The sequence below is a fragment of the Corvus cornix genome, chromosome 20, assembly GCF_000738735.6.
Source record: "Corvus cornix cornix isolate S_Up_H32 chromosome 20, ASM73873v5, whole genome shotgun sequence".
Lineage (NCBI taxonomy): Eukaryota > Metazoa > Chordata > Aves > Passeriformes > Corvidae > Corvus > Corvus cornix.
The window spans coordinates 14,883,172-14,896,078 of NC_046349.1; the positions used below are offsets into that span (position 1 = coordinate 14,883,172).

The 12,907-nt window shown below is 37.4% G+C and overlaps 1 protein-coding gene across 4 annotated transcripts in view; it reads left to right on the forward strand.

Moving 5' to 3' along the window:
* Nucleotides 1–12,907, forward strand: part of SULF2 (sulfatase 2) — a 122,895-nt gene that overhangs the window by 32,347 nt on the left and 77,641 nt on the right. Inside the window, exon 1 of one of the 4 annotated variants that reach the window (XM_019284388.3) lies at nucleotides 3,516–3,715. The exons of the other annotated variants lie outside the window; for them this stretch is intronic. The gene's annotated coding sequence lies outside the window, so the exon portion shown is untranslated. Of the gene's footprint in view, nucleotides 1–3,515; nucleotides 3,716–12,907 lie in introns of those variants that run through there. 4 annotated transcript variants of the gene reach the window in all.

Below are 12,907 nucleotides of genomic sequence, written 5' to 3' on the forward strand. Positions count from 1 at the left end.
AATCAACCAAATGCTTCATTACTTAAACACTAACGTATTTTATACAAAATAGTAGTCCAAATTAAATGGGTTTTACTGGAATTTACTGCTGCTCATTGGTGTGAGCACTGCGCATTTTGCTTTAATTTACTCAAATTATGAAATATAGCAGGGAGATAATGGGATTGTTGTTACAGTGTAGTTATAGTCCGCAGCATTCGACTTTGGCACTACTTTGCCACATAGTATCAGAAAAGTAGTTGTTGTCTGCTTGTGGGGCTGGTTTTTTCTACTAGTGGGGAACTGAAAATCATGCGTAACATGAATTGATAGGATTATTGAGATGAAGACACTTCTATTTTAAAAATGAAATATATAAAGGTTGCAAGTGTGCTACAGTGATTAGAGAGAAACATTGGTATTATTGATATTCTTTTTTAACTAGGGTGGGGACAGAATAAGGCAAAATTATAGAGAATTTGTCTTCTTTCGGTCGGTATTTGGTGAGCAGTAACCTTTTCATCAGGTTGCTTATAGCTGGGGAGCCAGTTGTTACTTCCCTGCCATTTCCTCAAAACTCCTGCATTGTTGGTCGCAGCATTACTACAAGCTAGTCTGACTATCCAGACAAACTAAAAGACCTCATGAAATGATTTGATTGAAGTAAGGTTGAAAGGTGATGCTAAACACTTGTGATGCCTGTCAGAGTGGTTGGGTATTGCAGATACGAGGCATGATATTTCCATTTGAGTAAATAGGAGGCCCTACTACTCAGAATTGCTGTAAATAATGACAATACTAAGGAAGAAAGAGGTATCAAATAAGGTCTTCGTACTAAAAAAAGATAAGTTTCATTTAATGTTATTTGAAACCACAATTTAATGATAACAGTTATAGGATACTGTCTTACAGTTCTCTTGACAGCAGATCACAGGAAATAGAGCACACGTTCTTGTAACAGAAGAAACGGATTATCTCTGTAATTATGTTGTTTGCTCTCCTTTACCTTGTAAGAACTTTGGAATGTGTTAATGTCTCTTTGAGCTTTTTCTGACAGTTTGACATTGTGGAATTTTGAGAAAAGACTATACAGTTGTTCCCTAGGAAAAGGGAAAAAAACCTTTAAGAAAAAATTGTCATTTTCTTTTTTGTGTGTGTGTGTGCTAAGAAGTGTTCTCATGTGGAGCAGGGATTCAGCTTGGCTTGAGGATGTTGTGGGACTGGTCTTTCTGATTTAACAATCCTACTCAAGCACAAAAGCTAAAAAGAGTATTGGTTATATGATCCATGGTTTCATTTACATGCCTAGCAGCTTTCCGAGGGGGGAAAAAAAACCAAACCAACAAAACAACCCCATATTTTTTGTACCTTCATTTTCTCTTCTTTTTGCTTTTTGACCAGTTAGTTTTTGCATATGCTGTCCTTAAGAGTGAACCCAACAGAGTTCAGAAGGCCTTTCCACCAGTAGTTCTTCCGATCTGCCAAGACACTGAACACCCCCAGAAATACAATCCTTGTATTTAGTTATTGCATTCTTTATGCTGAAGCATTTGTGAAAATATTTTTTAACTGTACAAGTAAAGTGAGTGGGCTATACATGAATTACAGTGTATGAACAGTAGCATTTCCTAAATTTTAATGCTTTCCCCTTCACTTTATATTTTTACTTTCCTTTTTGATGCAAGAGCTTGCAAATCTTATTGATGTTTGATTAACAACATTGTAATTTTATTTTCCTGTGTTACAGTTACATGAAAATGTAGCAGACTGTGAGAAACTGGAATTCAGAGAACTTGTAGGTATAACAGGATAAGGCTTTGAAAATTTACTAGTAATTTGTGTATATGGTACTGTTTTGAAATACTCAATGTCAAATTTCTTCCAAAGGACTCTCTCTTCTTGACAGTATCCTTTGCGAGACATGAAAATCTGGCATGGGGAGTTACCCTGTGCTGTTTGCACATATGTAGGCTTATGTGTACTATGTTTAAAGATGCATCATTACTGGTTTTCCTTTCTTGAGCTTCTTGTGTCATTTATCACATTCTAAGAGGTCATTCACTTTCATAAACAGTTTATCAGTGATCTTCATTCAGTTAACATAGCCAGGGAACAGCACCTCCCATGCAGCAGTGCCACCTTTCATATCAGAACTACTTTACCTGCATTCTTTGTGCCAGATTAAAGTCATGGTGTGGATGCATCTTCCCATTTCACTTACAACAAAATAAGTTACACTGGAATGTTTGCAGTCGCCATTGGCAAAATATATGACTTTAATCACGAGCAGGAGATACTAGAGCGGTAACTGGCATGTGACCTGAACTACTACTGCATAGTAGCTGTAGTGTAAACAGTTACTGACAGCTAAGGGCTGGAGATGCAGGGTACATAACAAACTTTCGATGAGAGTTTTACTGGTCCATGTAGTTTGGTCTTGACAATATCTTTCACCAACGTGCTACACATTTTAATAATGTGATATGCAGGAAAAATAAGCACATTAATGGAATGTATTGCTTGATGATTTCATTTGATTTCCTCTGGTTCTTGTATTCTGCACTGAGGTTAGTGGAATTGAGGTGGCATAACTTAAACAGGGCAAAACATGATGTCAAGGATCAGAAAAAAATGACACTGAGAATTCCAGGAAAGAGCAATAGGAGCTTGAACTCTTTTATTTGTAAGTCCACAAATCCTCCCACTTTTAGTTGTTCCTCTCTAACTGGATTGTACAAGGACCTGGACAATTTTAACCATCTCTTATGCCTTTTTTGGTTTCTTTTTTGCCTCTCTTCTACAATATGAAGCCAGCATTACTGCTGTTCATATAGAGTTGATAACTGCACTTATATCTATTGTTTATTGCATAATTTGCTAGATATTGTAGATGAAATTAAGGGTTTATATGCACTTTTAAAAAGATATGAATGGAGTTCTTTGACTTTCTTAAAAATATCAGGTTTTTTGGTAAGCGGAGAAGAAGCCAGCTATCAAAATATTACATTGTGTTATTCTTGTTACAGTTGCTAGTGGAGTGTTGAAGTGATGCTTCCTCTGTGGGAAAAGCTTTATAAGCAACTGAGAATCTGCTTGAGCCAAATTACATTGGCTGACAAACTACATGGCTTTGCATTTTTCTTTTTGTGGGAATTTGTAGTTTTAACTTCTTAATCTTTGCTTCCTCTTTCCTAGCAATGTGTTTTGCAAGGCAGAGGAGTGCTTTGTACTCTGTGATCTCCTGAGGTTATCTGCTGTAATTTTCATTTATTATATTTTGCTTTCTTTGTTGACTCTTAATTTCATTTTATCATAACTTGGCATGTTGTTTAGCTGCTGTTTTCCTGAGGTCTACAGTGCCCCTGCCTTGGTCATGTCACTTTTGATTAAGCAGCTGCAAAGCCCTTTAGCCAGCTTCTAAAGGGTAAAAGTCAAAAATCAATAATGTGCCAGTCCTCCCAAAGTGCAGTAGCAGTGAGAGGTAAATGAATGATTAAACATGATTAATAACAGTATAATGGAAGACGCAAAGTAGGGAAAAGTGCTCACTTTAGCCTAAATTCAGAGATTTATTGCTGAGTACTACAAATAATGGAATCATCAATCTTCCAAGGACTACAAAAGGCATCTGCTGCAGCCATTTTAAAATGCAGTGAAAAAAAATCTTGCTTCTTCATCATTATCTGCTGTGGCCCAGTTATTCTGAGTATAAAATACATGCTGCATAAAGAAACAGGTATGTAAACTTTGTAGTTAAAATTGGTTGCTTCTTGTAGAGTTTAAAGTTGTCATTACTGTTGGCAGAGAAATAAAAATAGCCAGTATCGATTACTATGAATGTGTGTACAAAGATACCAGTGTTCATGTGGTTTTATAAGATGGTAGTTACACTTACTAAAACAGGGGATGAAGGAATGTTGCTAAAGGAGTGAAAAGAGAAACTTGCCAAGGACCTAAGGCAAGTAAGAATATAAAAGCTAGAGCTCTTATGGGATAATGGAAAAAAATTTAATGATACATGATCAACAGTGCCTAGTGTTTGGTTATTGACAACACAGAAGACTAACTAGGGACAGGACCATTTTCCTTACCTTGCTTACCAAAGATGAAAATATACAGAAATGGAGAGGGGTCATTATTACATAACTGGAAAAGTTTTGTTAGCTGTTTGTAGCTGTAGCCTCTCAGAGTTAAGTTGTCAGTGTCAGAGAAGAAAACCTTCCAGGACAGTCCAGCTTCTGCAGGAAGCAGTGCTGTGGATTTCAGTTGAAATTCTGTATTTTAAGAGTTCTAAATTTGCATCCCGGAAAAGAGTAATATCTAAGGTATCTCAAAGCCATTCCTGCACAGCAAAATATGTCTGCATTTCTAAAGGTGTGTGCATGGGAGCAAGCTCAGAGAAGCATAGAAATGTCTTCCTGGGGCAGGTATAATAGCAGGGAGTCCTGAAGGACTGTGTGTTACAGCACAGAGCAACATTTCCATGGATGTGGTGCTACAGCTTCATTTGTAATGAAATCTTTTTTGGCAAACCAAAGGCTTGTAAAAGCTCTTCATTCAGTAGGAAAAATAGAACAGCGAAGTCTTTGTTTTTTTTCTTTCTATCTTTGAATAAACTAAAGCTTGGTGTTAGGACTTGTTCTGTCTTCAGCATGAGAAGTCTTGGGTAACTTCAAGTATTCTGAGTTCAAGAACACATCATTATCTCTAGTTTTCAGTACCAACTTCTTGCACAGTTACATTCTAGATGCGTAAATTCATCCTGTGGCTTTTAATGGATGTGTCATGACTGTTCTGGGTTTTATTCTCACCATCATGTCTCTTGTGTGCTTCCTTGCTTCTTCCGTATAAAAATAAAATCCCTTTTACTTTGAGATCTCTTTGTGCATTATGTTTCACGTAACCCATTAGCTGTTCAGAGAAATCCCTACTCTGATCTGTTCTTCTCTTGTATTCTCCTTATCCCCAGTACTTAAATGGAATCTACTTACCTTATACATATGTATGTCTTTCCTAAATATATGGAGTCCACTTTTCTTACACAAATCTGTTCTGGAGGATGTGTATCTTCTCTGTGAAACTTTCATCTAGTGATTCTGATACTTAATTCACTTTCACAGTGAGGTCAGGAAGCTGCAGCCATCTTGGATGCCTAGATTCATTGCCCAGTGACACCTCAGCATTCTTGCAGCAACCTCTTTTCATTTATTGCACATACAGTTAGTTTGCCGTGGGGTCTGGTACTGATCTTTCAATCACATTAAAATCAGCTATTTTAATTTTAAAATCAGCTATTTTAATTTTAACCCTTTTTCCTTGAAAGAACAGAAATGGTATCCTGAGGTATTTTCCAATTACTTCAAGTGACTAATCCACCCTTTCTTCTTTAACATTCTTGACTGAACTATGGTGCAAGAAATAAAAAGCTTTCTGAAAGAGCTTGAAGAAGCACTTTCAAAAGGAGTATTCTACCAGTAAAGAGAAGGAAGATGGCACAGACAAAGGCTGTGATTGACTTAGTTGCCAATTCTGCTGAGTAGTAGGGTGATATTTGTGTTCCTGGGCAGTTCATTCATGTTTGATATGATCAGTTGGGTTGTATCATTACACTCCGAGGCCCATTTGAATGGGAACTGCACTGTATTAAGCTTTATTGCATGCAGTCCATTGTTTGTTGTTGGCTTTCATTCTGTGCCTGCTTCTCTCTTCTCTCCTGGCTTTTACTGCCTTGTGGAGATGTTTAAAGGGAAGGAATCTATACACATGGATTTATTATTATTTACTGTCTAGACAGACAGTTTATATTCATTTGATCATCTTAATTATTCTTGTATTTCTGCCAGTTTGGAATGTAGCCCGAACAAATATACTCTGGGAGACAAATTCATGGATTGACCTTTTCTCAATCAGTGAACTAACACCAGCGATACTCTTGATGTAAGATTTTGGGACTGTGACCTAGGCTGCAGCTCAGGCCATCAAATTTTCTGCTTTCAACAATGGAATATATTGCTCACTGAACTTTTCTCAGTCATTTTGTCTTCAAACCTTTTTTCATTTTAGTGAGTATTGACTTCTTGTATAAGCTTCCACCATTTTTCTTCTCAGGTAAAAAGGGACTAGAGAACTCTTGCTTGCCATTCCATTTGGTTCATCATCTCTGCCTCACTTCATCAGCAGAGAAGATGACAAAGCATGGAGCTAAGTCGGAGTCTCTGGGCACTTAGATATGGACTTCTAAGTTGGGCATATGGAATTTTTCAAGTGTCCTAAGAGCTGCAGTTCTAGTCTGTGAGGCTCAACCTGTCAGTGAAAATTCTTACAGAAAGATTTCCCTAAAGCAAAGGTAGGTCTTGTGATATTGGCCTTACAAGGACAGACCAATGCTGCCAAGTAAGTGACATCAATATTGGACAGCAGATTCTGTCTTCCTGTTGTGAGGAAAGTTTTTGTGGCTTTTCCTCTCACAGCAGCTCTTAAAGTGTTCTGCACTGGGCTCTGCCACAAATCTCACTTTTCAAAAATGCTCGGACCACTTGCGAAACCCGGTGTTGGGATCTAACAATTAGAGAGAACAATTAGAGTTGCACTCCACAGGCCCTCGCTTTGGGTGTTTAAGTCTGACCAGGCAAAAGGAATGTGTCTGTCTTTCCTCTCAATGGGCTTACTCTGTATTAAAGTATAAAGAGTGCTTTAGGCAATCTGTGACCAGTTCAAAGGCATATGAGCTCTTCATTCCCTATGCAGATGAATCAGGGGATTAGATACATAAACAGGAAAACATTTTTTTTGTTTCAACGTGGCTCTGGGCTTAGGTGAATAGCATACGACCTCCTGTCTGAAACTAGCCAGGGAGAATCCTGCACACTTCCGTGAGGATGCACACCCCTGCCCAGTTCTATGCAGAAAGGCAGTCAGTGCTTGAGAGAAACTCCTTAAAATGCAGAACCTTCTCCCTCAAGCATTATGAAAGATTTGTTATTCAAACTCTCTTTGAGGATCTAGCAATAGCTAAAATGGAAGTTTATAGTTTAGAAACAGTTTTATTAACACCCGCCCAATTATATTTTACTTTTCAAAGTTTGAAAAACAGAAAAAATACGGATTTATTTTTCCTGAGGTCATATGCTGATTTTGTGAAAACTGTCCTTTCTCACACTGACACTGAGTAACAGTTACCAGTTTATAGATTTGAGACAGAGAGGAAGAGATTAGATTACAGGACTTCCATCCTGTTAACTCCCTCTCCTACTCTGTGATGCTGGACAAGCATCACAGCTTGTCTTTAACCCTTTGAATCTAAATGTCAGGTGTAGGGAGCTGGAGAGAGCCTGTGATAATCCATGGAGGACATTCTGCTCGTCTCTGCCAGCAGCTCCATGTTATGGGAGCATGTGTCTGTTATAATGCACTGGGAGGTCTCCTGACCTTTTTCACCCTTCTCCTGAGGCTCCTTTTACCACCTTTTATGCATCTAAATTCAGAGGGGCACAGGGAAGTTCAAGGAAGTATTGGCTAAAAATGCAGGGATAACTCAGTCTTCACTGTCAAAGAGTAGCATCCTTTGTTGCTTGTCTGTGAGGAGCATTGTGATGAAACCACCATTTTAAAGTGAGGCCAGTCTTGACACCTAGCAGCTGTGGTAAATATTAGCAGTAACACTTAGGTTCTGCTAACATTCTCTGTCATGAATAATAGCAGATCTGCAATTAAGCATCTTAGAAACACGGGATATAAATTCTCCTTGTGTTCCTTGGGTAAGCACATTTATGATTTTCTCAGGTGTTGATAAGTCAACTGACATAATACAGATTAGCTACAGCAAACTTATCATTATCATTACCCGTGAAAATTGAATTTGATTCCTTCCCCTGTGCACATAAAATGTATTATGTCTTTTGACTGCAGAAAAAGTTGCTTGATAGCAACTTTCCCTCTCTCCTCAGGGCAAGTTTTTTGTGCATACTAGGAATTAGTTTCTACATCATGTTAGAACCCTTACTGCTTGTTTGAAAGGCTTGGTTTCATGAAATCTCAAACAGCATGGTAACCATGCCAATCATATCCTGTTCATGCTGCTCCTCTCAAAGCAACTCATGGTCTCAAAACCCCTGCAAGCAAGACACTAAAATAACTCAGTAGCGGGCAAAGAGGACATTCTGGAAATTTCTGACAGAATATGAGATAAATTTTCTTCCCTGAAGTCCCCTACTGACATTCCTGGAAAAAAACATGAGACACAGCGGATGATTTGGAAAGTATATTACAGTCTGATTGTGCTGGCATTATTTGTGTGGGAAGTTGCCAGTGGATTAATTCTGACATTGTTGTAAACAGTCTAAACCCCTGTTTAACATTAAAGCTATTGCAATACTCAAGAGAAAATTCAAAAAAATTTAGAATAAGTTAGATAAGAGATTTCTCATTCCATAAACACTGTTTATCAGCTCATCTGGAATAAAACTTGTAGAACTTCTGAATGACAAGGGTTTGTACTAATACACCTCTCTGTAGAGCAGAATGAGCATTTGTTGGTTTATGCTGTTCTGTCCTCTTAGGCAGTAACATATTAACTCAATAACAATTTTTTTTTGCCTCATCTTACTAGAAGAGACTCACTCGATGTACTCCTCATGAGCCAACTTCATTTCAGTTTCTTACATTGTTTTGCTGATTTACACAAACCTTCAAAGACAGGACAAGAGTTACAGTTCCAAGTTAGATGCCTTTTGCTGCTGGATGTCAACTGCATCTCCATGACTTTTGTCTCTCAGGAGCTGCTTCAGGAGTTCCTGCTGTTCTGGTGACATATTTCAGTGCTGACCTCGGCTGCATTAAAAACATGTCGGAACAGATGCTGTTTCAGAAATCCATAATGATGACAGCACCTTTTCACAAATGCAGCGTCCATTTATCACCCAGAGGACATTATTTCAATGCCAAAGCCTAACAGAGGATGGCCATACATCTTCATTGTTGCTTGTCTGTCAGTGTTGGTGCACCAGTATCAATGATTTTTACTCAATATGCAACACTAGAAACTTGTATCAGGAGAGCTAAAATGTTCCTAGGAATCTTAGTTATTCTGGTGGTTATTCTCAAAGTTAACTTGTCAGGTCCCTTATTTATTTGTGAGGAGACTGTAGAGGTTTTTATTCTTCAAGCATTATCTACTGAATGCTAATTCATGTTAAGGCTTTTTATTCTTCTGAAGCCTTAAATAATTACGAAAAATCATTTTAGCATTCACCTATTGCCTTTCTAGCTCCTACCAAACGACTTGAAATAAATAAATCATGAAAACAGTGTGACACTTCACAGACAAAAGTGTGCATTGTTGAGGAATGAAGGAGTTGATTCAGTTAGGGTAACAATGAATGTTGTTGGAAGTGACAGATATGTGCAAAAATGCAATCAGACATATCAGACTTCAACCCATCGGTACGTTTCAAAGGGCTTTTGAAATGGTTTCCTTTCTTTGCACGTGCATTACACCTCACATCTGCTAGCATTTTTTCATAGTATTTTATCTTCTGAATGATGAATTTCTATATTAGAAGAGCCTCAAAAGACTGTATTTTATTCAAGACTTCAGGATGCCAAGTCCCACAGAAATGCATAAAAAGATGCAGCCTCTGCTCTCACCTTACTTGATTACAAATAAGTGTGAGGCTGGAGGACAAACAATATGTGGCTTTCTGCCCTAAACCAGCCTCCTAGCAAGACTTTTGCTGTGTTTTCTATTTTCTTTTAAGCTAACAATACTCCTGATTATACGTGTTCCAGAAAATAAGGAAATATATATAATATCAATTTGCTATCTAAGAGTATGAACAACAGCTGCCCCATAAGGCCAGTATGTGTAATAATACATCTGCTGTTATGCCTGCTTATAGGAGTTTAAACAGATTCATTTCTTTTCTATAAAATATCTGGCGTGTATTCACCTACAAATCCCTAGAATGCCTGATAAATATGTAATATAAGGCTTATTTATTTAAAGAAACATTGGAATTTACTCTGTGCTTCTTTGAAATGGGAAGCTTTCCTGCTTAAGCTGTTTAATAAAAAGATGACCCCTAAAACTTTTTTAGTGGTTAATTATGGTTTCTTAAACACATTAACCTGGCTATTCTGCCATTTGTTCCTTTTGGTTTTGTTCTATTCTATTTATTTGCTTTGGAAATAGGCAGTTTTGCTAAGGGATTCATTTCTTCTGTGGTGGAATTTTCCAAGCCAGTGTTTTACAGAATATCTTGCATATACATTTTGGCTCATTTATTGAGCTTCTCAGTGAATATTTTCTTTGAAAGCTCAAAGTAGTCTTGTAGATGCCTTATTTTCCTCAGCCATTACAGCATGTGATCATATTTGTTCCTGGAGAGGTTCACAGGGCAAACTATGATTCACTTTATTATTTTTTTAAATTTCACTAAATGTACAGGTTTTCAAGAAGATTCTTTAATTCCCAATTTTATATCAGTTCAGAGACATCCCCACCCCCATATATACTCATATTAAACAGCTTCTAATGTAGAAAGCACATTTGCAACCTATACTAACCACCTACCAAGGAAATAACCCTGGACTCTAGAAACACACTGTTGTACCTTATGACCTAGATGAACATCAGTTGTAACTGAAACAAAAAAAAATGCTCCAGATGTGTAGTGGACATGCTTCATAGTGGTACAGCAGAAAACCACATGGCTGGCATTGGATCCTGTTGAGAATCATTAATGAAGGGACACAGTAGCGTGCTGCTTACCAAATACAACCTAGTTGTTTTCCATACCATTTAAAATAATAGTATAACCCTATCTGCTTGGTCCCACTGTTCAGTTAGGTTTGTGCAAGAAGCTGGCATGCGTAAACCCTGTTGTATTTAGTGCAGAAGTGGAAAATGTATAAACAGAAATAGAACTTCATAGTTTTTCTCAGAATTGTCAATAACCATTACTTGGTCTTTCTGAAGTCATGCTAGGGAGAGTGCATTGGTATGATGAATACATGCTGCTGCTCTAGGTGTTAATACAACTTTCATTTTAACACCTCTGCAAATATTTGGGTGAGCAGGTTCCTGCATGCCATCAGACTTGGTGTGTAAAGCTCTCAGAATAAAATACTAATTACAGCGTTACTGCTTGAGTTTCGTCATGTGTTGAAAGTACCTTCTATTACATTTTTTTACTTTTCAGGTGCTCCTTAGTTTGGAAATTAAGAGTTTGGGCCTTTTTTTTTTTTTTTTTTTTTTTTTTTTTTTTTTGAGCAATAGGGCAAGCAGTATCAAAGGCTTGAAGGTTGCTTAGTTTTGAAGTATAATGGAATGAGTGAGAAGGAAATCTTTTATTCTAGGAAATTAGGTATGTAGTTCATGTAAGTGTTTTACATTAATGCATCGTTCAAAAGGAATGTGTTTTCCTAAAGGGCAAAGGTGCTCAGGATGGCAGACAGTTTTTCCTATTAGACAACCAACTATTCAGAAAATTGTAAAATAGTGTTTCCTAAAAAGCTGTATGTAGTTTGACTTAAGGTCTGGCTGGAACAAGAGGAGCTTACAGAGTATGGGTTCTGTGTAGAATACTTTTTTCCTTCATCTTTTTTTAAGGTGAAAGTTCATGGATTTAGCATATTCTGAGCATACCAAACATGCTGGAGGACAATAAAAGAAGGACAGAATGAAACAATAAGAATAGAGGGGGGAAATGTGAAAATACCAGACCGAATATGGATAAAAGCTTGTCAGGGCATTCTCATATCTGATGCCAAGGAATTGCTTTGACAGATAAAGATGAGAGAACATCAGGGAGGTTAAAGTTAGTATGAGCTTTGTGTTGGAAACAGACAGTGCACCGATTTTTGGGTATACTGTAAATGTATTACTTGTCTAGGATTCTGGAGCAAGTGTTTTGGAAAGATGAATAATTTGTCATATCACTGAATACAGCAAGCCTGGTAGCCATCAGGTTTTCTGACTTTAACTGCCTGAGATTTTAGATTGGTTTTTTTGTAATGTTGAAGCCATTCTGTTCCTGCTTGATTCTTACACTGCTCAGATCAGCATAATGTCTTGGCATCTTTCAGTATTTTGTCACATAAGTAGTTGTCCTTTAGATTGTTTCTCTTACTCATACTCTGTTTAGGTAGAGAAGTGGATGTGCAATGCAATCCTTGGTTTCAGTAGATTTATTTATTTAAGGATACATTGCATAAAATTTTATTATAAAACAGAACTTTGACATGCACTCAGTTTTTAATGGAAGTTAGGTGTAAATTTTTCTCGCAGTAGAAAGGTTTTGTCAGAAGAACTAGAGTAATCAGGAATTCTTGAACCTCATTCTCTGTTGCTCTGCATGTATATCGTTGTTTATGTTGCTACGTATGTGAAATGAGGTGAATAGCATTAAATGCAAATATTTTGCACCCTTTTGCTTAGCCACTCAAAGTAGTGGTCAGGTACTTGTTGCTTTCTAATGGATCATGCTGTGATTTTGAGCAGATAACCACCTTCTTCTGCTGGCTTCTTTTGAAAAAATAAGGGTAAGAGTGGTCAGCCAGAACAATACAAGGACTGATAATGAGGGTGCTTAGCTACCTGGTAAATTAGCAGAACCATGTAAGTTCTGCGAATTGAAAGCCTTAGGCTGATCTCTACTGCATCTGTTTCTTTATATGCTTAAACTGGTTTATTGGGGACCAGAGCTTTAAAATTATGGAATTCTGAATTCGTGCCTCATTACTTTTTTCCTGTTTGCCTCTGAAACTTTTGATAAAGACACTGAATCTTTTATGAACTTCTAATATATAGCAGTGCTTTTTTTAAAGCCAGAAGAACGTAGTCGATTTAAATGCCACTATGCAGTACCGTTGTACTGGCAAGGTCACATCAGGGGGCAGAGATTTTATGAGTGTTTTCTGCAGCACATGA